This window comes from Sarcophilus harrisii, chromosome X, assembly GCF_902635505.1.
Source record: "Sarcophilus harrisii chromosome X, mSarHar1.11, whole genome shotgun sequence".
In the NCBI taxonomy this organism is placed as follows: Eukaryota; Metazoa; Chordata; class Mammalia; order Dasyuromorphia; family Dasyuridae; genus Sarcophilus; species Sarcophilus harrisii.
The window spans coordinates 5,604,465-5,628,830 of NC_045432.1; the positions used below are offsets into that span (position 1 = coordinate 5,604,465).

General features: G+C 46.4%; 2 long non-coding RNA genes across 2 annotated transcripts; both read right to left on the reverse strand.

The window, feature by feature from the left end:
* Positions 1-6,149: 6,149 nt before the first annotated feature.
* Positions 6,150-14,945, reverse strand: LOC111721665. Its single transcript, XR_004230542.1, has 2 exons — positions 14,898-14,945; positions 6,150-6,263 (listed from the first exon to the last, which is right to left on the reverse strand). It is a non-coding gene; the product is annotated as an uncharacterized LOC111721665 (long non-coding RNA).
* Positions 14,946-17,627: 2,682 nt separating this feature from the next.
* On the reverse strand, positions 17,628-19,333 carry LOC111721682. Its single transcript, XR_004230541.1, has 3 exons — positions 19,249-19,333; positions 18,538-18,636; positions 17,628-17,642 (listed from the first exon to the last, which is right to left on the reverse strand). It is a non-coding gene; the product is annotated as an uncharacterized LOC111721682 (long non-coding RNA).
* Between the last annotated feature and the right edge of the window lie 5,033 nt (positions 19,334-24,366).

Sequence of the window (24,366 nt, forward strand, 5' to 3'; positions counted from 1 at the left end):
AATATAGCTCGTTCAGATTAGAGAAGAATATACTAAACAGTCCCATTTAGAAAAGTAAATAGAACAAGTATTAACCAATCCCCTCAGAAAAAATCCTTCAAATGGATTGGCATGAATTTAAACATTTAAAAGAACAATTAACCCAATGCTATATAAACTATCTGAAAAGTAGACTGAAGGAGCTGCAACCCAAATTCCTTTTATGACACAGACATGGTACTGATACCCAAAGCAGGTAGGTTGAAACAGAGAAAGAAAATTATATAGACCAGAACACTTAATGAATATTGATGCCAAAATCTTGAATAAAATAGCAAAAAGATTACAGAAAATCATCCCTAGGATAATACACTATGACCAAGTAGGATTTACAATGTGGAATGCAGGGCTGGTTCAATAGGAAAACTATTAGCATAATTCGACTATATCAATAACCAAAACTAACAAAAAAAGCATATGATCATCTCAATAGATGCAGAAAAGTATTTGATAAAATCCAAACATCCATTCCACAAAAACACTGAGAGGATAGGAATAAATGGACTTTCCTTGAAAATAGTTAGGCGGTGGGTATTTGAAACTACTGTGTTAATTCATATAAATGGGAAAAAATCCGGAACTTTCCCAGTAAGATGTGAAATGAAGCAAGGTTGCCCACTGTCACCATTATTATTCAATATTGTATTAGAAATACTAGCCTCAGCAATAAGAGTTGAAAAAGAGATTAAAAGAATTAGAGTGGGCAATGAGGAAAATAAACTATCACTCTTTGCAGAAAATATGATGGTATACTTAGAGAACCCCAGAGATTCTACTAAAAGCTATTAGAAATAATTCATAACTTTAGCAAAGTTGCAGGATACAAAATAAATGCCCATAAATGCTCAGCATTTTTATACATCACCAACAAAATCCAACAGAAAGCAAGAGATACAAAGAGAAAACTCCATCATAATAACTGTTGACAGCATAAAATATTTGGGAATCTATCTACCAAAGGAAAGTTTGTGGAATTATATGAGCAAAATTACAAAAAACTTTCGACACAGATTAAAGTCAGATTTAAATAATTGGAAAATATTAAGTTCTCTTGATAGGCTGAACAAATATAATACAAAGATGGCGAAGAATTCTTTAAACTAATCTATTTATTTAGTGCTATAATTAATCAGACTTCCCAAGAAAATATTTTACAGATCTAGAAAAAAATAACAATAAAATTCATATGGAAGAACAAAAGATCAAGAATCTTATGGAATTAATGAAAAAAAAATCAAATGAAGTAGCCTTGTGGGTTTACTGATCTAAAACTATACTATAAAGGGCAGTCACTGAAACCATTTGGTACAGCTAAGAAATAGACACTGATCATTGTAACAGGTTAGGTCTGACAAGACAGAATAGTCAACTATAGTAATCTAGTTTGACAAAAACCCAAAGATCCTCACTTTTGGGATAAGAATTCATTATTTGACAAAAACTGCTGGATAACTAGAAATTATGTATGAGAAATTAGGCATGGACCCACACTTAACACCATATACCAAGATAAGATCAAATGGGTCCATGATTTAGGTGTAAAGAACAGAGGATTACAGAACAAATAAGAGGAAATATAGGATAGTTTATCTCGACTTGGAGGCAAGATAAGAAATTGTGACCAAAGATGAACTGAAGACCCTATTGGATCATAAATAGAAAATTTTGATTGAACAAATTAAAAGCTTTTGTGCCAAACAAAACTAATGCAAATGGTCAGAAGGAAGCAACAAACTAAAAACATCTTCACATTTAAAGGTTCTGATAAAGGCCCTATTTCCAAAATATATAGAGAATTGACTCTAATTCTAGCAAATCGCTTCATTCTTCAGAATTGATACATGGTCAAAGGATATGAACAGCCAATTGGGAGCGATGAAAGTGAACTACTTTGCACTCAGCAAGGAAAGAGTGTTCCAAATAACTATTAATCATGAAATGCAGACTAAGACAACTCTGAGATAGCCACTCTTCACTTGTCAGATTTGCTAAGATGACAGGAAAAAATAATGATGAAATGTTGAAGGATGCAGGAAAACTGTTACACTGGATGCATTGTTAGTAGAGTTGTGAACGAATCCAACCATTCTGGACAGCAACTGGAATTTTCATAGCCCGTGTTAATAAATTGTGTATACTTGATCTAGCAGTGTTTCTACTGGGTTTATACCCCAAAGAGATACTAAAGAAGGGAACTGTATGTGCTAAAATGTTTGTGGTAAGTCTCTATTTGTGGTGGCTATAGTGGAAATTAATGGATGCCTAATATCAAATTGGAGAATGTCAAAAATCAGTATATATGAATATTATGCAATATTATTATTCTGTAAGAAATTACCTGCCAGGAAATTGAAACTATTTCTAGTCAGTGAAAGATGCCCGTCATTATTAATCAGAAATGCACTGAAGACAACTTAAGATACTACTACACAATTCCATGATTTACAAGATGATTGTTGAGGATGGGGAAAACTGGGACATTACGCATTGTTGGTGGAGCTGTGAACGAACCATTTTGGAGAGTAGTTTGGAAACCATGCCCGTGAGTTATCAAAACCGGCATACCCTTTGATCCAGCAGTGTTACTATTGGCTTATATCCCAAAGAGATTATAAAGAAGGGAAAGTGGACCTGTATGTGCACGAATGTTTGAGGCAGCCCTTTGTGGTGGTTAGAAACTGGAAACTGAATGGATGCCCATCAGTTGGAGAATGGCTGAATAAGTGATGCCATGAATATTATGGGATATTATTGTTCTGTAAGAAATGACCAATAGGATGATTTCAGAAAGGCCTGGAGAGACTTTAATAATGAACTGGGATGCTGAGGGAAATGAGCAGAACAGGAGATCATTATATACTTCAACAACATTATTTATATGATGATCAGTTCTGATGGATCAAATATCCTCAGCAACGAGATCAACCAAATCATTTCCAATGGAGAAAATGAACTGAACTAGCTACGCCTAGAGAAAGAACTCTGGGAGATGACTGAGTCCATTGCATTGAATTCTCGAATCTCATATCTATGCCCACCTGCATTTTGATTTCCTTCATGCTTGAATAATTGTACAATATTTCAGAGTCTGATTTTGTACACCAAAATAACGTTTTGTCATGTAATTTATTGTGTACCTAATTTATATTTTAATGTAATAACATCTACACCATGGTCATCTGCCATCTAGGGAGGGGTGGAGGCAAGAGGAAAAATTGGAACAAGAGGTTTAGCATTGTTAATGCTGTAAAGTTATCCATGCATATAACCTGTAAACAAAAGGCTATTAAATTAAAAGAAAAGAAAGAAATGACCAACAGAGGATTTCAGAAAGGCCTTGGAGAGACTTATATGAACTGATGCTGGAGTGAAATGAGCAGAACCAGGAGGATCATTATATATATCTCAATGAACGATATGAAGTGAGGATGGATTCTGATGGAAGTACTTCTTCAACAAAGAGAAAATTAACCCAGTTTCCACTGATCAATGATGGACAGAAGCAGCACCCAAAGAAGTTAAACACTGGGAAATGAATGGAACTGCTTGCATTTTGTTTCTTCTTCCTGGTTACTTTTAATTGAATCCAATTTTCCTATGCAACAAGAGAAATAGTTCGAATTCTGCACACACAGGTTGCATCTAGGATATACTGTGATACATATTTAACATGGAGACTGCTTGCTATCTGGGAGGGGTGAGGAGTGGAAGGAAAAGTTTGAATAGAGAAAGGGATAGCTGCAAAAATTATCCTAGTATGGGTCTTTAAATAGTTATAATTATTTAAAAAGTTATATTAAAAAAGACTCAAGACCACCTTGTTGAGTAGAGATAAAGAGCACACTGCACTGGGGACCTAGGAATGCGGCTGGACACACCCATATCAGAAACAAAAGGACTGGGGCACCACCTTTATTGAATAGACAGTGAAAGACAAAGGAAAATCTCAAATTATTGAGACGGCCCATTGAATGTAAAGCACGATCTCTGAACCCAGTGGTTGTAGTTATTCATCATTATTCTTTCTCATAACCTTTCCCTACATTAGCCCCTTTAGGCCACATTGCCTGTTTGGGAGCTGGGATATATTGGCCTCCTGGAGCCTCTGCACCCCAACCTAGCATAGAAAATGGCACAGTCACCCCATGGGCCTCCTCAGCTTGGTTACCTCGCTCTCGGGACAGTCATGGTGGCTACAGAGACCAGCCCTTTACCTCCCAGAGATGAGAACCAGCCCTCTTTGTCACAAGGAGAAGAGTAGGAAGGCCTTTAATCCTTTATCAAATTGTTGCATCTGTGGGGGGTCCCAGCTCCTGAACCAATGACCATGGGTGCCTATCGCTTGAGGCCAGCCTGGATGGTCAGTAACTGATCCCAGATTCATAATGGAAAAGGGTTCTGGAATTTCAGAGAGAAACATCTTTTGACAGAAGATGGGCAAAGGAAATACAGCCTGAATCAGCCGGGGTAAGGGTTGAAACCAGGGAACGGTGTGTGTGAACGGACCTGAAAACAGACCTGCAGCCCCAAATGATCAGTTGTACAGAAATGTCTAAAATGTCATGAATTTCCTGGTAGAACTTCAACCGAAAAGCAGTGGCGCCTGTGATGCTCTCCCACAAGAGGAGAAATTTGCTATATTGCTACTTAAATGAGTTATTACCATGGAGGTAGTAGAATGGAGTGGGAAGCGTTCAAGGGTAAAGGAGAGTAAGAGGAAAGTGGAAACTGCGGGGTCCACAATGGCTACTAAGTGCCTGAGGCAAAATTTGTTCAGGCCTTCCCACCCAGGCTCAGCAATCATCCATCAGGTAACCTCACTGCCTGTTTGTACCTAGAAACATTCTGCTTTACACAGAAATTTATACTAGAGAAAGAAATCTAGTCTCTAGTTTGGCAATGTTGCGCGGGGAACAAAGATTCTTCTTCTTGCTCTTCTTCCCTCCTTGTTGTTCTTACCTCCTCCTGCTCCTCTTTTGATTATCTTCTTCTGTCTCTTTGTTCAATCTCCCTAAACTGACCAGAATTAGGAAGGCAGAGGGAGACCTCCTTCTGGACATAGTGCCCCAGAAAGCTTTCACAGCATATTCTTTTGCCCCTTGGCACATCAGGCCATAAAAACCCAGTGAAGAGGTGCCGCAAGAGAGAGGGAGCATAAAGTTTCCACTGAAAAGTCAGTGTGCACCATTTCCTAAGTCATCTTTAATTTGAAGGCATTGAAAGTCACTTCTTCAGACCAAATTTATACATTTTAGACCAGTCTTGCATCATTAAAACCCCTAATACCTTGGCTTCCCCCCATTACGTGCAAAAACACTTTTTAACCTTCTCTTTTTAAAATGTTGAGTTCCAAATTGTCTCCCCACCCCCCCCCCCACCTCTTGTTTGAGAAAACTAACCATTAGACATGGGTTATAATAACAGATCTCAGCTACTTGTCCAGCAGTTTCCCAGCTGATGGACAATTTCCAATTTTGCCACCACATCATGGGGCCGCTATGAAGCTGGCTTTCTGTGTATTGAGTTTGTTTTGTATGTTTTTATTGACAGACTGAGAGCGATATTTCAAGGCCCAGGCAGTGCAAGTGGCCCCATAGACCTTTTGGGCCTACTTTCATTGTCCTGACTGTACATGATATCTGAATTGGGGACTTTTGTTGGTTTTCTTTTGGGCTACTTGCCTTATTTACTCTGTGAGCTGGTAACTCAAGAATTTTACTCTGAGAACTTTTATTTTATAATCTCCTTCAGAATTGTTAAACTGGACCATGAAGAAAATGTACAGAACAGACAGGTAGGAGAGAAACAGCCGAGTCTGGAGCAAGGTTGGCAAAACTCTAAGCTGGCAGCTCTACCCTCAAGGGTTCGGCAGACTGAGGGCAGCGGGCACGGGGCGTGCCATTCACCAGAGCTGAGTCTCTCGGATCTCGGAGATGGTCTGGTTGGCCTGCTGGAGGGCCTAAGAAAGAAACAAAAACTGTGGGTGCCAGGAAGCATCGCTCGGTCCCAAGAACACCTTGGCTGATGGGGGTGAGGAAGAGGCCCTGGGATCAGTGCAGCTCGGTACCTTGAGCATGGTGGCTCTCATTGTGCTGCTGGTGCCATAAGCTGGACCAGTCAGCAGCCCCTCCAGGAGCTGGGCCTTGTACAGCTGTCCCACCAGTTCACTCTGCAGGTGCTCTTTGACATAGTTCACCAGGAAGTGCATGACAGTTTTAGGGACACTGAGTCGGGAGACAGAGAGAGCAGCCTGGCATTAGTTGGGCACAGTTCTTACAGGATGTAGGGACACACTCTAAAGGGGGGAGCAAAGGCCTGCAGGAACCTAGGAAAGACTTCTTCCTGGGAGTTCTACTAGATTCAGGTATCCTGGTTCCGGTCTTGGCTCATAATTATCAGTTAATTCATGCTTTAAAAACATTCATAGTACATTCCTTTCCCCCAAAAAGTTTTTTCTTTATTTCTTTTTAGATCACATAAAGAGCCAAATCAATGTTTTGTGTTCTTAATTCAGCCTCTAATCTAGACCCAGGAAGAGTCAAATAGGCAGGGAAAGTAGGTAGGAAAACCACTTACTGAAAAAGAGGATGCTGATTTTACAATTTGTTATAGAATATGTCTCTATATTTTTCCAAACCCTTTTATTTCAAACCCTTTGTTCACATTGAGTGTGAAAGCCAATTTGCTTTCACTTTCTACCCATTTGCCTCATCCGTACTTGCTTGAGGTTTCTTCCTTAAAAAATTCTCCAATAGACTTTGGATTAAAGTCCTGCAATGTTAAAATTTTTCTCTCACCTTATATTCTGATAATACACCTTTTACAGTTTTCTGCTTGCTCACTTCTCTAATCTTTATTTCAGACTATCGATAGAAATTATCTCCATCCCACTTTGATTTCCCCTTACAATTTTGCCCAAGTTTTGAGGATTTTTCTTCCATTTTAAAACAAAGTATATTTATTTAAGAAAAGAAATTATAAATGAATGATGGAGTGAGATCTTCAGACAGTCATGGAAATTAGTTTCAAGCTTCACTCAACTCCAAAGTTGTAGGCTTCAACCAACTCCCATTAGGAAACAAATTCATTGCCCTTCCTGGGTTGGCTCTTCATGACATCATTTGCTTGGCACCCCAAAGTCCTGCCCAAAGTGGGCATGGCGCTCTTCTTGGCTAAAGCCCACCCCTTCTGGGGCAGCCTCACTGATTTAAGACCTCAAACATAACAGTGATGAGGTCCGAGGTGGAGGCTTCATTAGGGAATTATTTAATCTGCTGCTCTGTCTCTAAGGCGCCTTCTCCCTTCTATCACTTGTTCGACTGGAGTGACACAGCTTTTCACAAGAACGTATAATAAACCTTGATTTTACTCCTAGGGATATCTCTGGCTATTTTATCATATGGTGGTCACTCAGCTCTCTGTCTGAGCCACACAATTGTAGGGGGTCGTCTTGGATCAAGTGACCTGGTGAGTGGAAGAACTCCTGGATGCTACCAGGATGGCAGCCTGCCCTGTTTTAGGCAGCTCGTGACTGTCCGAGGCTCTCCAAGATAAAGTGGCCTGAAGTGGAGAAACTCGAGGCAAAACGAACATAAGAAATTCTGTGGCAAAATTCCGATTGGCCTATGTGAGGGCAAAGAACCTGAGATGGTGGTTAGACTCATGATTGAGGGTTGACCTGCCTGATTGCATGTGGAACTTAGATTCTCTTCAAATTGAGATGGACTTGGTTCAGTCCAAGCGAATTTAGGGTTAGCAGGATAAAGAAACACATACAGATAGTTCCTTGGGAAGTAAGTTAAGTAATTGGAACAAGCGACAAAATATAGAAGGAAAAAGAAGAAAAGATGATAAGGTATTAGCTGTTTTGTCTGGGGCAACAAAAAGAGGCTTGTGTGCTGTTCATTTGACCTAAATTCGGCTCCTCTAAAGACTGGGTGTGCCAGAAACTAAATCTGGATGTGAATAGTAAAGAATCTGTTAATCCAGAGGAGGAAGGGCATGGTGCACTAGGGCTTTCTGGGGCCCAAATAATGTCAAGCAAGGATCAAAGTGGAAAGGGGCTTGTAGAAAAAAAGGAGATTCCAAAAACACAGCAATGACATCCACTCATCTCTCCCTCCTCCATACCTATCTCCACCCCAAGAAGCCATGGCCTCCAGGCCTGAAAGGGGAGAAGAGAAAGTAGCGCAATTAACCCCTCCCAGACCCTGGTGGGCGCCATGTGATCCACTACAGAAGAAATTAGAGCTAATTCAAAGGGATATCCGTAATTGCCCTCTTCCAGATCCCAAGACCCTGTATCCTAAATTGTATCCTTTAAGAGAAGTTCCCTTGGCTCAGGGAGGCACAGGATATGTGAATGCTCCCCTGAGTACCACAGAAGTCAGGAACTTTCAGAAGGAAATGAAGTCCTAAATAAAAGATCCCATTGTGCTAACAGAAGTATTTGACCATTTCCGGGGCCCTAATCTTTTTACCTGGGGAAAACTTATGTCTACTTTGAATGCTCTCTTCTCACAAAAAGAGAAGGGACTAATTAGAGGAGCATCTAGGAAGGACTGGGATAGAAGACATCCTCCAGCTATAGTTGTCCCAGCTGACCAGAAATACCCTTTAGTGGTTCTCAATGGGGATATCAATAACCCTGTACATTGGGGAAGTGTGAGGGATCTTAGAGAATTTACAATTACAGGAATTGTAAGTACAGGACAAACGCACAGAACAAGAAAAAGGCCTTAGTAACTGTAAGACGAGTCACCAGCTGAATATCTGAACAGACTAAAGAATAGCATGAGGAAGCACTTTGAGTTTGATCCTGCTGACTCAGGATTAGAAGATACCTTCAAATTGCACTTTGTGACCCACGAATGGTCAGATATCAGGAAGAAGTTACAGAAAATAGAAGGATGGAATGATAAGAGCCTTTCCAATCTATTGGAAGAGGCACCAATGTGTATGTTAAGAGAGATGATGAGAAACAAAAGCAGAAAGCCAAAATCTTAGTCCAGATGGAGAAGCAGAGAATTGCAAAAAACCCAACAACAAGGGCCTGAGGAGGAGAGAGACAGGGTATCGTTAGGAAGGAACAGGAGGCCCATTATTCCTGCTGGCAGAAAGCCTTTGAGATGTTGGGAATGTCAAGAAGAAGGGCATATACTAAAAGGCTGTCTCCACAAGTGAAGGAAATGGAAGATATATTCCCTCATTGAGCTTGATGAGAATTAGGCAAGTCAGAAGTTCTTGAAAGACTCCCACCCAGAACCTTTGATAAATTGAAGAGTGGTGCCCCACTAGGAAGCTGTTGTCTTCTTAGTAGACACCAAGGCATCAAGATCCTCAGTGACCTGTTTGCCTGAAGGAGTTAGATTGTCTAAAGAGACCCTGGTGATTTTGGGGATCAAAGAAGAAAATTTTCTTGTACCTATGACAATGCCCTGCAAAATTTATACGAGAAAAAGGGAAACGTTGGGCAGATTTGTGCTCATCTCAGAAGCAGGAGTAAACTTGCTGGGGAGAGATTTGATAACTAAATTAGAAATTATGTAGATGCCACATGGACCCAGTATATACCCCAGCAGAATGACACTAATGAATCAGAAGAGTGGTGAAAACTTTGGGTTATGGGGCTGATAATTATGGGTAGAGCAGACATATTTCTGATAAAGATCACTTTAAATGATCCTAGTGAGTTACTGTGGGTCAGTGAATACCCAATTCCCTGGAAGGAAGGAGAGGCTTGCAACCTCTGATACAAGGCTTATTGAGAAATGGATTACTAGAACCCTATATTTCACCCTTCATTACACTTATCCTTCCTTGGACAAGTATGATGGAACAGTTAAACTAGGGTCAGGGAGATTAACAAGATTGTGTTACCACCTCACCTCATGTTTGGGAGGGACCCAGATAACATCGTGGGCTGGATTCCCAGCTCTGCCAAGTGGTTCAGCGTATTGTACCTCAAGAATGCGTTCTGGAGCTGCCCTTTAGAAGTGAATAATAGAAACCTCTTTGCCTTTGAATGGAAGACCCAGATTGGAAGAAAGGAGCAACTGAACTGGTGTGTTTTAGCCCAAGGCTATACCAGCTCTCTAAATTTGTTTGGCTGAATCCTTGAAAATTACATCGGAGGCTTCCATACAGTAATGGGAACTCAGGTGTTGCTTTATATGGATGATCTGTTGAGTGATGGCTAGGTTAGGGTTGTACCACTGAGCTATTAAACTTCTTGGGAGTATTGGGGTTTAGGGTATCGAAAGGGAAATTATAGTTTGTAGAGAGAGGGGTGAAGTATTGAGGGCATCGATCAGCATGGCAAGATTGACCCGCCGAACTGAGGGTTTAAGCACACCCAAACCGAAGACAAAGAAAGAGCCACGCAACCCTGGGGTGAGTAGGATACGCTAGACATGGATAGATTCCAGCGGCTAATACGAAACTCTCAGATGACCTGCTGAGGAAAGTCCAAACTCTATCATGAGGGATCAAGGACGTGATCAGAAGTTTGAGGACTTAAGACAACTGCTAATTTCACCACCTGTATTGGCTCTCCCCACATTGGAAAAATCTTTCCACCTATATGTCAGTACTGAGGGACGGGTGACTGGGAGTCCTGGCTCAAATAAGAGGGGGGCAGGGAAGACCAGTGGCTTTTTTCTAAAGTATTAGATCCTGTAGCTGGGGCTGGGGTTGGGCGTGACCTGTGTGGCCAAGCTGTGGCTGCCACCGCCCTGTAAGGGCAGCAGGCAGGTGGTCACCTGAGGCAGCTTTTATATGTGGTGGGTGTCCGCCAATGCTGCACAGAAATCAGAGTCTGCTGTGGCTCTGCTAGATTCCAGGCGCAAAATAGAGCCAATACTATGAGAAAAAGATCTTGTAATCACTAGTAATCACTCAGGCTCATAACCTTAACCCTGACTGCTTTTTAAACCCCGGACTGGAACCATCCCTTGGAGAGGAACATTGTTGTTTAGAGTTAATTGATTATCAGACAAAGGTAAGAGAGGATCTACAAGAATCTCCGATACCTGTGAGTAAATAGGCTTGTAGATGGCTCTTCCAGAGTGGCACATGGGAAAAGGAAGAATGGGCAAAGAGCCCAAGCACCATACACTAGTCAGAGAGGTAGTGCAAAACATCCTGGCTCCTAGGCACGTAGCAGTAAGACATGTAAAAGGACATCAGATGGGAAATTCTTCTGAGGCAAGGGGAAACCAATTAGCAGATGAGGAGGCCAAGGGAGCTGGAGAGCAGGAGGCTGCTCATTTAATGGCCTTGATACCTGCACTTCCCCTAGTCTGCCCTCTCCAAGTTTTACCCAGAGGAAAAAGAGAAGGCGCCTCTCAGAGCGGTCGAGAATTTGGAAGGACGATGGCTCCTGCCCGACGGCAGAGAGATGCTGACCAAAGCAAGTATGAGGCAGGTCCTTCAGCAACTGCACCAGGGCAGTCACTGGGATGTCCAAAACCTGTGTGATGCTGTGCTGGCAAGGGACGGTTCCCCCAGCCTGTATACCGTGGCCCGACACTGGTGGACAGCCGCCCCCTTTGTCCAAGGACTGAGAGGGCTGCTCAACGCCAGGTCCCGAAAGGGAGATGACCTCTGGGAATCAGGCCGTTCCAAAGCATCCGGGTGAACCTCACTGAACTGCCACCACTAGGTCACCTCAAATATTTGCCGGTCATACTGGACCATCTGACCTCATGGGTGGAGGCATTCCCCTTAGCCCGAGCAACCACCTTGACAGTAAGTAAGGTGTTATTAGAACAAATTATTGCCAGATATGGAGTAGTGGAGAGGACAGACTCCGATCAGGGAACACATTTTTCATCCAGAAATTTCACCCATGCATTGCAGAATCTGGTTCGGGCCTTAGAAATCACTCAGGATCTCCACACCTCTTGGCATCCCTCCTCTTCTGGGAAAGTGGAAAGTGATTGAAACCCGAAATGTGTCGACCAAAATGAACCCGCGCATCCAACTCCCATGTCTATTCCTCTTGCCTGTCCGCCCACCTGTCCAGGCTGATCCTGTCTCTGTTCATGTGTTATTCCACCAGCTGGTATTGCCCGCTGAATGCAGTTACTGATTCTGAACCCAGTGTGTTGTAGTTGTTCACTATTATTCTTCCTTGATATAACTCTTTCCTTGACAGTCTCTTTAGGGCCACATTGTCAAGCTTGGGAGCTGATATATTGCCTCCTGGAGCCTACCTAACCTGGCAGAGTAATAATAGCGTTGGGCCCTGCGGGGCTCTCCTGGCTGAAGCTTACTCTCGGGACAGTCATGGTGGTTACAGAGACCAGCCCTTTACCTCCCAGAGATTAGAACCAGTTCCTCTTGCTCATGGAGAATATAGGAAGGCCTTTTAACTTATCAAATTGTTGGATCTGTGGGGGGTCCAGCTCCTGAACCAATGACCATGGGTGCCTATCGCTTGAGGCCAGCCTGGATGGTCAGTAACTGATCCCAGACTACAATTTCCTGGAAAAGGTTCTGAATTTCAGAGAAACATCTTTGATGAAGATGGGCAAAGGAAAGGCAATTGAATCAGCTGGGGTAAGGGTTGAAACCAGGAACGGTGTGGAATGGGACCTGAGACAGACCTTCCGCAGCCTTAAAATGATCAGGCAGAAATGACCTGAGAGACATGGTAGAAACTCTAAATCAGCAGTGGGAAGGATTGAAAAGGTGGCGCCTGGATGCTCTCCCATGAGGAAGAGAACATGATGGCTGCTATCAACGGTGGTTATTACCATGGAGTGTAAGTAAGGAAACGAGTGGGAAGTACCCGGGCGGGTAAAGGAGAATAAGGAAAGGGAAACTATGGGTCCACACGGCTACTAAGTGTCTGGAGGTTCTGAACTAGGCTCTTAATTTGTAGGCCTGGCACTATCACTGTAGTAACCTCACTTGCCTGTTTCAGCACCTAGGGAAACACATTCAGTTTGCCAATGTAGGAAATTTACACTAGAGAAAAGAAACTAGTCTCTAGAGTTTGGCAATGCCATGGGGAAATGATCTTCTTTCTTTGCTCTTCTTCCTCCTTGTTGTTGTTGTTCTCCTCCTCCTGCTCCTCTTTGATTGTCTTTCTTCTTCTCTGGGTCTCTTGTCTGTCTCCCTAAACTGACCAGAATTAGGCAGAGAGAGACTTTCTTTCTGAAGAAAAGTTCCTCAGAAAGGTTTTCACTATGCAATATTCTTTGCCCTTTGGCATATCAGGCCACATAAAAACCCAGACAGTGCCGGTAAAAGAGAGAGAGAGAGAAGAAAGTTCCAATTGTCAGTGTGCACCATTTCCTAAGTCATCTAGGAATTTGAAGGCATTGAAAGTCACTTCAGGGACCAAATTTATACATTTTAGACTAGCTCCTGTACCGAAAACCCAATACCTTGGCTTCCCATTACGTGCAAAACACTTTTAACCTCTTTAAAATGTTGAGTTCCAACGTCCCCCACCCCTCCCCCACCTCTCTGCTTGGAGAAAACTAAACTATTAGAGATGGCGGTTATGGGCAATGAGATCCAGCCACTTGTCCAGCAGTTTCCAGCTGACGGACAATTTCCACCCTTGCCACCACATCATGGCCGCTATGAATATTATTTCTGTATTGAGTTTGTTTGTATGTTTTTGGGTCACACAGATTTAGTGGGAGTGATATTGCCGGGCCCAAAGGGTGGCGGTTCCATAGACCTTTGGGCCTACTTTTGGGCTGTCCCGACTGTGGGGCTACGATATCTGAATTGGGGACTTTTGTTGGTTTTCTTTTGGGCTACTTGCCTTATTTATTCTGTGAGCTGGTAACTCAAGAATTTTCTCTTTCTGAGAGCTTTTATTTTATAATCTCCTTCAGAATTGTTAAGTTAAACTGGACCATGAAGAAAATGTACAGAATGGAATAGGTAGAGAGAAATGAACAAGTTTGAGTCTGGAGCAAGGTTGGCAAAACTTGCTGGCAGCTCTACCCTCAAAGGTTCGGCAGACTGAGGGCAGTGGGCACGGGGCGTGCCATTCACCAGAGCTGAGTCTCTCGGATCTCGGAGATGGTTTGGTTGGCCTGCTGGAGGGCCTAAGAAAGAAAAGAAAACTGTGAGTGCCAGGAAGCATCGCTCGGCCCCGGGAACACCCTAAGGATGGGGCGGGGGTGGAAGAGGGCTCCCTGGGATCAGCAGCTCAGCAATTTTGAGTATGAAGCGGGCCTTATTGCGCTGTTGCTGTGCCATGTTTTTGACTCAGGCCAGCAGCCTCCAGAGCTAAATGTAATAGCTGTCTCCACCAGTCACCTATGCTCTTGCAGGCAGTTCGGATTGTGAAGTGCACATGACAGTTTTAGGGATACTGAGTCGGGAGACAGAGAGAGCAGGCAGGTGTTAGCTGGGAACAGATCTTTTACAGGGTGGGGGGACACACTCTAAAGGGGGGAGCAAAGGCCCCAGGAAACCTAGAAAGACTTCCCCTTCCTGGGGAGTTCTGATGATTCAGGTATCCAGGTTCCAGTCTTGGCTCCCTCAGGCAATGCCTTCTAAGCCCTTCTTCTTCTTCGAGTTTCCTGCTCTTGTGTAAAAGAACGAAGGACAGTCCTTCCCTTTGAGCTTTTTCCTTCCAAGGATGTCGCTACGTGGAAACATAAATATACACAGAACACGCTTTAGAGAATCTAGCAGTAGAGATCTAGTGACGCAGGTTCCTTCCCACCATTAATCATGCCTAGATTGTTGGGTCAAGAGAGCACCTGATGTGGAACCCTTATGTGCACACAGATGCTACCCACATGCACATAGATGCCAGCCATGGCGCAGGCGCACACAACAGGGACATATACGGAGACACGCACACACAGCACACTCCTCCCTACCTGTCCTGGATGTTCTTCCGGACGATAAGGAAGTAGGCTCTGGAGAAGCTCCGATGGATTATCTCGCAGTCTCATGTTTTCTTTGAGTCAGCTTCTGAAAGGAAGGCTGGGCTGGGTGGGGACACACAGGAGGGTGGGGGTGCCAAGAGGCCATGTCCAAAAAAAGCACAAGAGGCCAGAGAATCTGGGCAACTAGGTCCTGCAGGCGCCCAAGCGTGGTGAGGGGTCTACGGCCGCCTCCTTGCGCTTCACACTAACATCAAAGCCATTTCCTCCTGTGTTGGCTGAGATCGCCCTCACCACACTCCCACACCCTTCCATGCCAGCGATGATGAGTGACATCTCTCCTTGGCCTCGTGGGCCTGACCCACCTTCCTGTCCCACTCCCGTGAGACTGTGGCCTCCTGCCTCCAGCCCACCTTCCCATCTACCTCAGTGCTCATGTACCATAGCAGCTCTTGCCGCCGCACGTAAACGTTCTACGTCCACGTTCGTGAACACGGAAAGGCCTTAATTGATCACAATCTGGTTGTTACTCCAACCCCTCCCTCGGCTTGGCAAGCTCACACCACGTCCTTCAGCTTTACCGTGACCTTTGCTCCCTCTGACCCTCAGTTAGCCCCCCACTCATCGCCCTGCAGGCTAAACTTGGGTCTCTTCCCCATCTTGACCTTTTGCTGAAGGACTTCAAGTCAACACTCCTCTGGAGCCTCTGGCCTCTTTAGCTGACACACGGTTCTTGCTGAGTTCGGCTCTATGCGCTTGCCTTCAGCTCACGCCTTTAAGTTTTACCAAACGGGGCTAAACAGTTGAGGGAGCCATACCACCAGCGGGTGGGGGCTATTCAAGTTTCCCCATACGTCATCTCAACTGGGGCCTCCCCACAGCAAGGCAATGCTTTTCCATCTTCCCCAGGGGTCGTTCACCCATTCTCCCAAGCAGCCTTGGCTGCACATCTTTTCCCCCTTCCTTGAATCTCCATGCCCCTCTCCCCACACTCTCAGCTTCTGGAACCCTTGCCTGATACGTCACCGAAACAACTGCCAGCCCCCCCGACAGCTCCCTCGCCTCTTGCCCCTCAGACGCCATCTGAGAGTATCTCCTCCGCTTTGTCCCACGGAAGCGGTGGCCCTTCTTGGCAAGGCAAACTTCTGTACAAGCAGAGTCCCTGGCTGTCCTAGGCTTCTCCCACAGACGGGTTCCTCTACCACCCTGCCCTCTCATTTGCCAGTCTCTCCCTGCCCACTGGCTGCTTCCCTATCACTATAAAAATGTCCCTTCCTGAAATCCTTCTCTTGATCCATCCCCACAGGCCATCGCCCTCGCACCTCTCCCCTCCCTTCCTGCCACTTGCTTTCCTCTTACTCTCAGTTCTACCGTCTGGCTTTTGACTTTGTCAATGCACTGAAACTACTTCCTCCAAAGGTGCCAATGTCCTTGTGAATGGCAGGGACCCCTCAGGTCATTTTCCAATAGAAAGAGGGGCTGCATCGTATTGTCTGTCAGTCCTTTGGAAAGGTGGGCCCTGTAGTCGGGCAGATTCCTGTCCGTCAGAGCCTGGTTGAGAGCGTGCCAAGGCACTTGGGCTGGGTGTGGTCTCCAACCTTTCCCTGTGTCGGTGTGTCTCCTTAGTGATCATGTTCCCTGTGGAAGGTACTTGAATATTCCACGGCTGAGAAAGCATTCTCCCAATGGTAACAGCCTTAGCTGGGAGTCTGGGCCGCATGAAGAGATTCCCTATAAACCAGTCACCACTGGTGACCCTTCAAAGTGGTATTCCTGTGCGCCCAAAGCCACACGGGACAACCTCAACAAAGGGCCGATCCCAGAATCCAGCGCCCACCGAGAAGGTCAGCGCCCTGGCCGGTTTTACTTTTTCTACAAACAAATCTCTCAGCCTGGCCAGGGTGAGGAATGTCTCGTTAAAACCTATAAGCAGCTTGTACCGGCTGAGCCTGTGGGCCCAGCGTTGGAGGAGGGTTAGATGGGATGGCTTCCCGGTCATTGCGGCAGAAGACAGCCGGTGTACATGAGGGCTTTTGATCCCAGCAGCCACTATTCCCGGGATGCGGGCAGCAGATGGCTCCTCACGTCTATGTGGAGCGAGAGCAGAGAGATCAACGAAGGTATGAGTTGAAGCTGAACTGCACCCAGACCTCCAACTCAGGAGTCCTGATCCTCGCTGGGGCTCCTCTGAAAGGAATCTGTACTTGTGGGCAGCCCTCAACAGCACATTGGCCTGCAAGCCCAAGAGCAGGCTTGGCCACTGGAGTAACTCCCAGGAAAGCTGCAGCCGAGTCTGAGCCTGAGACAAAGGAGTAGGGAAGTCAGGGGCTGGAGTCCCTTAGCCTAGACTTAGTGCCAAAAATAGTTGGGGGAGCAAAACCTCTGTGTGATTTGGGAGCTACTGCCTCTTGGGGCAATCCGGCTTTACTGAGGAACTCCTGGGCAAATGGAACCCAAGACCGGATCCCACGGTCCCTTAGTTTACACCCCGGCGCCAGTAGTCACTGTGGTAGAAATGACTTTCAAAGCCCAGGACAGAACTTTCTAGTCCCTGAAGTGGCTCGGTCCCCTGGAAGTGTTGTGTGCTGCCACCACCAGGTGCTGATGGCTCATGCGGCTGGTGGCAGGAGACATTGAATTGGGCGGTGGATCTGATGCTTCCCTCACTTTTGGGAACACGTCATTCCAATCACCTCACCCTTCCAGCGCTTTAACATTGCTCAAGCGGTAGACGTCACTCTTGGATGGTAGGTGGAGGGAGGAAAAGGACACGATGAGGTAATATACGCAGTTCGTCACGGGAGGGGCAGCTTATCAGAGCGAGGCATGTGGAGAAACCTTACTTCAGCAGCCTGATGGCTGGTCTAAAAGAGTCCCTGAAAAAAGGGTAACCTAGAGCTACCAACTGTGTCCACAAACCAGCATTGTCTCTCATTTACCAAATCAGAACAACCTGGCAGAGAGGTACAATGTGGTTCTGGGACCATTGGGCAGAATGGATTTTAGATGCTGCACAAAGTGGCCTCCGTTCTAGGCCAAGCACAGTTTGGCACCCCCTTCAACCTCTTTCGGCATCTGCTTTCCCATCATGCACTGTACCATCCCTTCCCTTCCCCATTCCATTCTTCAACCTGATAATGGCTCTGTTTTACTTTGTCTCTCCATGAAAGCATGTGGCACAAATTGAGTAATTTTATGAAGGCCAAGCGGCATGAGTCTCAAAGGGGGATGAAAAACCTATGCTGAGTAAAGGGCGATCCAGGAGGGAGCTGTGCTACTTCCTTGGTATAACAAAGTACTGGGAATCCTGTGGCCAACTGAGCCCAGCCAGTTCAGCAGGATGACCTCCCCCTCCCAGTTGCCCTTTGGGCCCAGCCCCTCTTCAGAGGCTCCCAGAGTTGGAAGCCTGGAAGTGCCCTTCCTTAGAGGAGGGCTCAATTCCCCTCATCTGAGAGGAGGAAACAGGCCAGAGGCTGCAGCTCACCCAGATCCTGACTTCTTGGATCTCAGGCTCACTTAGCTGCCAAGGCCTGAGGCCAGTGACGCCTGCTCAGCGGGCTGGCGTGAAGGGTGACTACTGGGGCCTCAGTCCAGGGACCAGATGAGGGCTTGCTGGGCGACCTCCCACAACTACCTTGTTGCTGCTGACGGATGAAGAGACCAAAGTCATATCAGCCAAGTCCGGGTGCTTGGTGTTGATGTAGGCTAACTCAATTGCTATGAGGTTGTGAACCTACAAGAGAAGGCAATGAAGTCACAGGAGCTGTCCCGTCTCACTCCTTTGCCCCTTCCCCCTTTCTATTGGCTCATTGGGTCAGGGGAACAGAGGCAGGACCCACGTCAAGAGGCTGGGCCAGGGGCAGCCACAGTCAAACGAGGTCCCAATAGTCCCCCTGTCCGCCTCTCCTGACGAACATCCCTGCCCGTCCCAGGCCCTCCCTGTTGTAAGAACCCTCCTGCTGCAGTGTCTGCACTGAGGTCAGAGTGAGCATACCTCCTGTATTTCTTCACTCGACCATTTGCTGGGTACAGTGTATCTGCCAGGATCTGCGGGCCTTACCCTGGAAATGATCCTGGGCAGAGGCTCAGCTGGATTTTTGTCCCTTGAACCCCTAGCCAAAGTGCTACACCAGCCTCTGCCCTTCCCTATCCCTGCTTTCTCCTTTCCTCTTCCTTCCCCTGAGCAAGCTTTAAACCGGCTGCTGGCTTTGCCGCCAACGACTCGTCCAGGGTATTACCAGGTTGGGCAGATGGGACGTTTTGGGCTCAGTGTCCTCTGGATGCCCAAGCAGGTGTCCTTTTCCCCAAGGGCCATGGTTTCCCAGAATACCGCCTTGGTTATTACCATTTCATTGGTTATGGGTAACCTCTTCCTCAGGAGACCCATCACACCCCCACAATGGCCTCAGCGTAGCTTGGGAAAACGCAGCAGCTCCCAGGCCAGCTGCCCACTGACTCAGGCGGCATAGGAGGGCGCTTCCTCCCTCCCACCCAAGCCCAAGGCCCCCACCCCCTTCTCCAAGCAAGGCAGAGAACTGGCTCCTGCTCTGGGCCCTTCCCTGTCTCTCTCCTCTGTCCCTGCACCGGACTAGTTTTTTAAAATGTAATAATTCCTTTTCCTTTTCAAACCCCTACATGCAGCATAGCCCGACCCCTGCAAACCTTGTGTTCAGTTTTTCCTTCCCTGTACCACTCCCATGAGGTCCAGACAGGGCCCACATCTCACCTTGTGTTAGCAAGTGAACAGTGCTGGATGACCTCAGCCCCCACTCAGGTCCACAGAGGCGTAGTGCCAGCTGCCTCCCAGTCTCTTAATCTGTCTCTTCATCAAGGGCACAAAGGAGAATTCTGGACAAAGAGCGTTGAAGAGCCCTGGGGAAAAGAAAGGGCGGAGGTCAGCCTCAGAGACCTCGGGTTCAGAGTGCAGTTTTGGGAGCCTCAAGGGCCTCCCTGTCCTTTGATTGTGGGAGCCTCCAGCTTACTTCCACCAGTAGAGAGCAAGGAGTGAACAAGATGGGGAGAGGGCAGGCATGTCCCTGTGGCTTTAGCATCCTTGTTTCATTTCCTGATCCACATCCCAAAATGCTTTGGGGTTGCATCAAGCGCCAAATCCAGACCAGTGAAAGCAGCTTGACTCCTGCCCCTCCTGCCTCACCCTCAAAAGCTTGGAAGGCCAAGGCCCCAGGCAAGGTCTCTCAGATCACCACCGTCCCATGGGAAACGTCCATCTCCCAATTCTGAAACTTAACTTGTTAGCCTGTTGGTCCCTTCTCCCCCTCACCACGCCACAGCATCCCAGCCTCATGAATGGGAGAAACCATCAGCTGTTCTGCCTCCTTGCAACTCGATATATTGCTACCACAGACATGATGCAAAGACAACATGAAAATTATCTCCAGAGCTGTTAGTCCTCACCGGCCCCATCTTTAATTAGTGTTGTTCTTTGAGCTGCTGTAGCCAGCAGTAATCTAAGGTAGAAAGCAGTCTGGCCTGCCTTCCAACGGGTCACTTTATTCCTCCTGGCTCAGTACAGTGCCCGCGCTGAGACAACCAGCAGTGGAGGTTCACAGCAGCTGATTCACAGCCCTGAGGGGTCCTGATCCTCAGGCTGGGACATCCTCCTCCGCCCATTTCTGGAAATTCGCCCTCTTTCCCAAAGCGCCCGGGCGGCCTGCTCCCAGAAAGCCCTCGTACACTCCAATGTAAGCAGGCAGGGTTCTTCGGCAGAGGCCCCACAGAGGGTCTGCACAGAGGCACAATGCTGCTGGCGGGTGAGGACCTGGTTCTAAACCTGCCCAGCCTCTCCACCATCTTGCCTCAACCTTAGACTGAAGTCTTCACAGAATCTCAATGGGGACCTCAACACCACAGCCCGCTGACTTGAGGGAGGTTTTCCCAAAAAGGAATGCACGGGAAGCAACACCAACCGTGGCGCGCATGGAACGTAAACCAGCCTGAAGGGGGATCTGCTACCGTGGCATTTCGATGGCGGCCAAGATGTCCGGGGATGGTGAGTCCAGGCTTAGAGGACCTGACGATCCTGAGTGCAGGAAGTCTGAAGACAGCATGGGCAGAGCACCACCACAGCTGGGATGAGAAGCAAGGGAAATCCCTGGCTGTTCCCAACCCTCAGCCTTATCCTTGCCTCTACACCAAACCAGATAAAAGAAATAGAGCGAGCACTTAAGGAAACAGGCGCGAGACAAGGGATGGCCGGGTCACACTGGGCCCTATCTGGAAACCAACCCACTGTGAAGTTTCTGTTGCTGTCAGCCTTGCTGGGCTCTTGCCTCTGTTTCCCAAAAAATTAAAAGTGCCTAGGTCCTCTTGTTGTTTCATTTCCTGTCTTCCAGCTCTCCATCATTATCCTTCCAACTCTTCCCATTTCATTTTTCAGTCTCATTTTAACCTCTTCTAGCTCTTCCCATTTCTGGGCTCCACAAGCATCAGGAAGCAGCAGGGGCTGCAGACAGAGCTGCTGAGTCATAAGTCCCAAGTTCAAACCTGAGGCCTCCCTGACACCTCACAGGCTGGGTCCCTGATGTGATTTCACACAGTTTGTCTTAATCCTCGGCAAGCTGGTGTCGTCCCAACCCCTATTCTCATCAGCCCTGAGAACTCCCACGGGCAGTCCTGCCAGTTGCGGGGCCAGACCACTGCAGGAAGTGCCTCATAGCTGAAACAAAAGCGTCACAAACGTCCAGACAAGAGGTGAGAGGAGGTGTCCAGCTCCCTGACCTCCTTCCCAGCTGGCTCCTGCTGCCCCACTTCACAGCTGCGCCAGGCCCTGCCCTCAGTGCACCAAGCCCACTCTCCCACACCCCTCAGGAAGCCTGATCATGTCTCAGCCTCCCTCCTCTAACTACAACAGGAGCCCTTTGAGCTTGCCTGTCCTTTTTAGTCTGTGTGTGTTTCCTAAGGTTGCAGCACTGCGCCTGGCAACCCAGGAAACCCTTAATAATAAAGTCCCGGTTAATCTACCACCAGTTGTCAGCCAAGGAGAATGGACCCTAGAACCTTTAGAGGAGTGGACCTGGAAGGTTTCTCAGACTAGAAGGTTGGGGAAAGAGGGTCGATGAATCCAAATTCAGCCCCCACCATGAATTTTTCGATCAGCCCACACTAAGGTCAACTTCATAATCCCTTTAGCTTTTCGTGAAGTCCGAGGCAAAATCTGTTTTTATGTTATCCAGTTGCTGCCTAACTTGTGAAGAACCAGCCTGAGCCTCTGGGCCTGATCCCAGTACCCCAGTCCTGGGGCCTCATTTTGTGGGCCCTGCCTCCTCCTTAAAACCGACTGCCAACCTTCCTGAAACCCTTTATGGGTCCGGTCGTCTCTAAATGGTGTTGCAGTATTCTGTTGGGCAAACCGGTATTTTCATCCAGCAGAGTGTGCCCTGGTTCCTGAATAGGCGTCACAGCTTGCAGCACTGACTGGTACCGGGCATCTGGCACGTGCCTCATCCTCAGGCGCAGCCCTGGATGTGGTGCATGAAAAGCTCAAGCATGACATGGCACCCCAGCCTGGTGGGACCCTTGTGGAAGTCCCCTCTCAGCCTCTACCCCTGGCCTGCCTCAACCAGCCCCTCACAGCACCTGTCATACTAAAAGTGTCTGCCCAGCTGGCTAGGACGGGCAGTCTTTCTGCAAGAAGGCTCACCCCATACAGAACCCTTATTGATATTGCAAAAAAAGGAGGCTGTTGCCCTGTGAAAAGACTGAAGTTTCAGCCCCAACAAGTGCAGAATGGGCTGGAGGCGTGACCTATAAACAGAGAAAGTGTAAACAACAGCCACGTCTATGGCCACCGCCTGATCAGAAAGATGCTTTTTCCTGGAGCTATTAACGAATTTGTAAAAGAACTGACATGTACCAAACTGGGAAATACTACAGTCAAAGGTCTCTGATAAAGGCCTCATCTGTAAATTCATATAGAGAATCGACCTAATTTATAAGAAATCGAAGCCATTCCCTCCAATTGCTAAATGGTCAGCTATGCAATCAGACAACTGTGAAGAATAAATTAAAACTATGTTTAGTCCTATAAAATGGCCCAAAGAGGAAAGCCTCCCCAGTCCAGCCTCGTCACTTTATGGGTTTTGCTTCCTCTAGCCTCCCATTGTAGTGATTACCCCTGCTTGAATTCTTTTCTCATAATTATCAGTTAATTCATGCTTTAAAAACATTCATAGTACATTCCTTTCCCCCAAAAAGTTTTTTCTTTATTTCTTTTTAGATCACATAAAGAGCCAAATCAATGTTTTGTGTTCTTAATTCAGCCTCTAATCTAGACCCAGGAAGAGTCAAATAGGCAGGGAAAGTAGGTAGGAAAACCACTTACTGAAAAAGAGGATGCTGATTTTACAATTTGTTATAGAATATGTCTCTATATTTTTCCAAACCCTTTTATTTCAAACCCTTTGTTCACATTGAGTGTGAAAGCCAATTTGCTTTCACTTTCTACCCATTTGCCTCATCCGTACTTGCTTGAGGTTTCTTCCTTAAAAAATTCTCCAATAGACTTTGGATTAAAGTCCTGCAATGTTAAAATTTTTCTCTCACCTTATATTCTGATAATACACCTTTTACAGTTTTCTGCTTGCTCACTTCTCTAATCTTTATTTCAGACTATCGATAGAAATTATCTCCATCCCACTTTGATTTCCCCTTACAATTTTGCCCAAGTTTTGAGGATTTTTCTTCCATTTTAAAACAAAGTATATTTATTTAAGAAAAGAAATTATAAATGAATGATGGAGTGAGATCTTCAGACAGTCATGGAAATTAGTTTCAAGCTTCACTCAACTCCAAAGTTGTAGGCTTCAACCAACTCCCATTAGGAAACAAATTCATTGCCCTTCCTGGGTTGGCTCTTCATGACATCATTTGCTTGGCACCCCAAAGTCCTGCCCAAAGTGGGCATGGCGCTCTTCTTGGCTAAAGCCCACCCCTTCTGGGGCAGCCTCACTGATTTAAGACCTCAAACATAACAGTGATGAGGTCCGAGGTGGAGGCTTCATTAGGGAATTATTTAATCTGGCTGCTCTGTCTCAAGGCGCCTTCTCCCTTCTATCACTTGTTCACTGGAGCACAGCTTTTCACAAGAACGTATAATAAACCTTGATTTTACTCCTAGGGATATCTCTGGCTTTTTATCATATGGTGGTCACTCAGCTCTCTGTCTGAGCCACACAATTGTAGGGGGTCGTCTTGGATCAAGTGACCTGGTGAGTGGAAGAACTCCTGGATGCTACCAGGATGGCAGCCTGCCCTGTTTTAGGCAGCTCGTGACTGTCCGAGGCTCTCCAAGATAAAGTGGCCTGAAGTGGAGAAACTCGAGGCAAAACGAACATAAGAAATTCTGTGGCAAAATTCCGATTGGCCTATGTGAGGGCAAAGAACCTGAGATGGTGGTTAGACTCATGATTGAGGGTTGACCTGCCTGATTGCATGGGAACTTAGA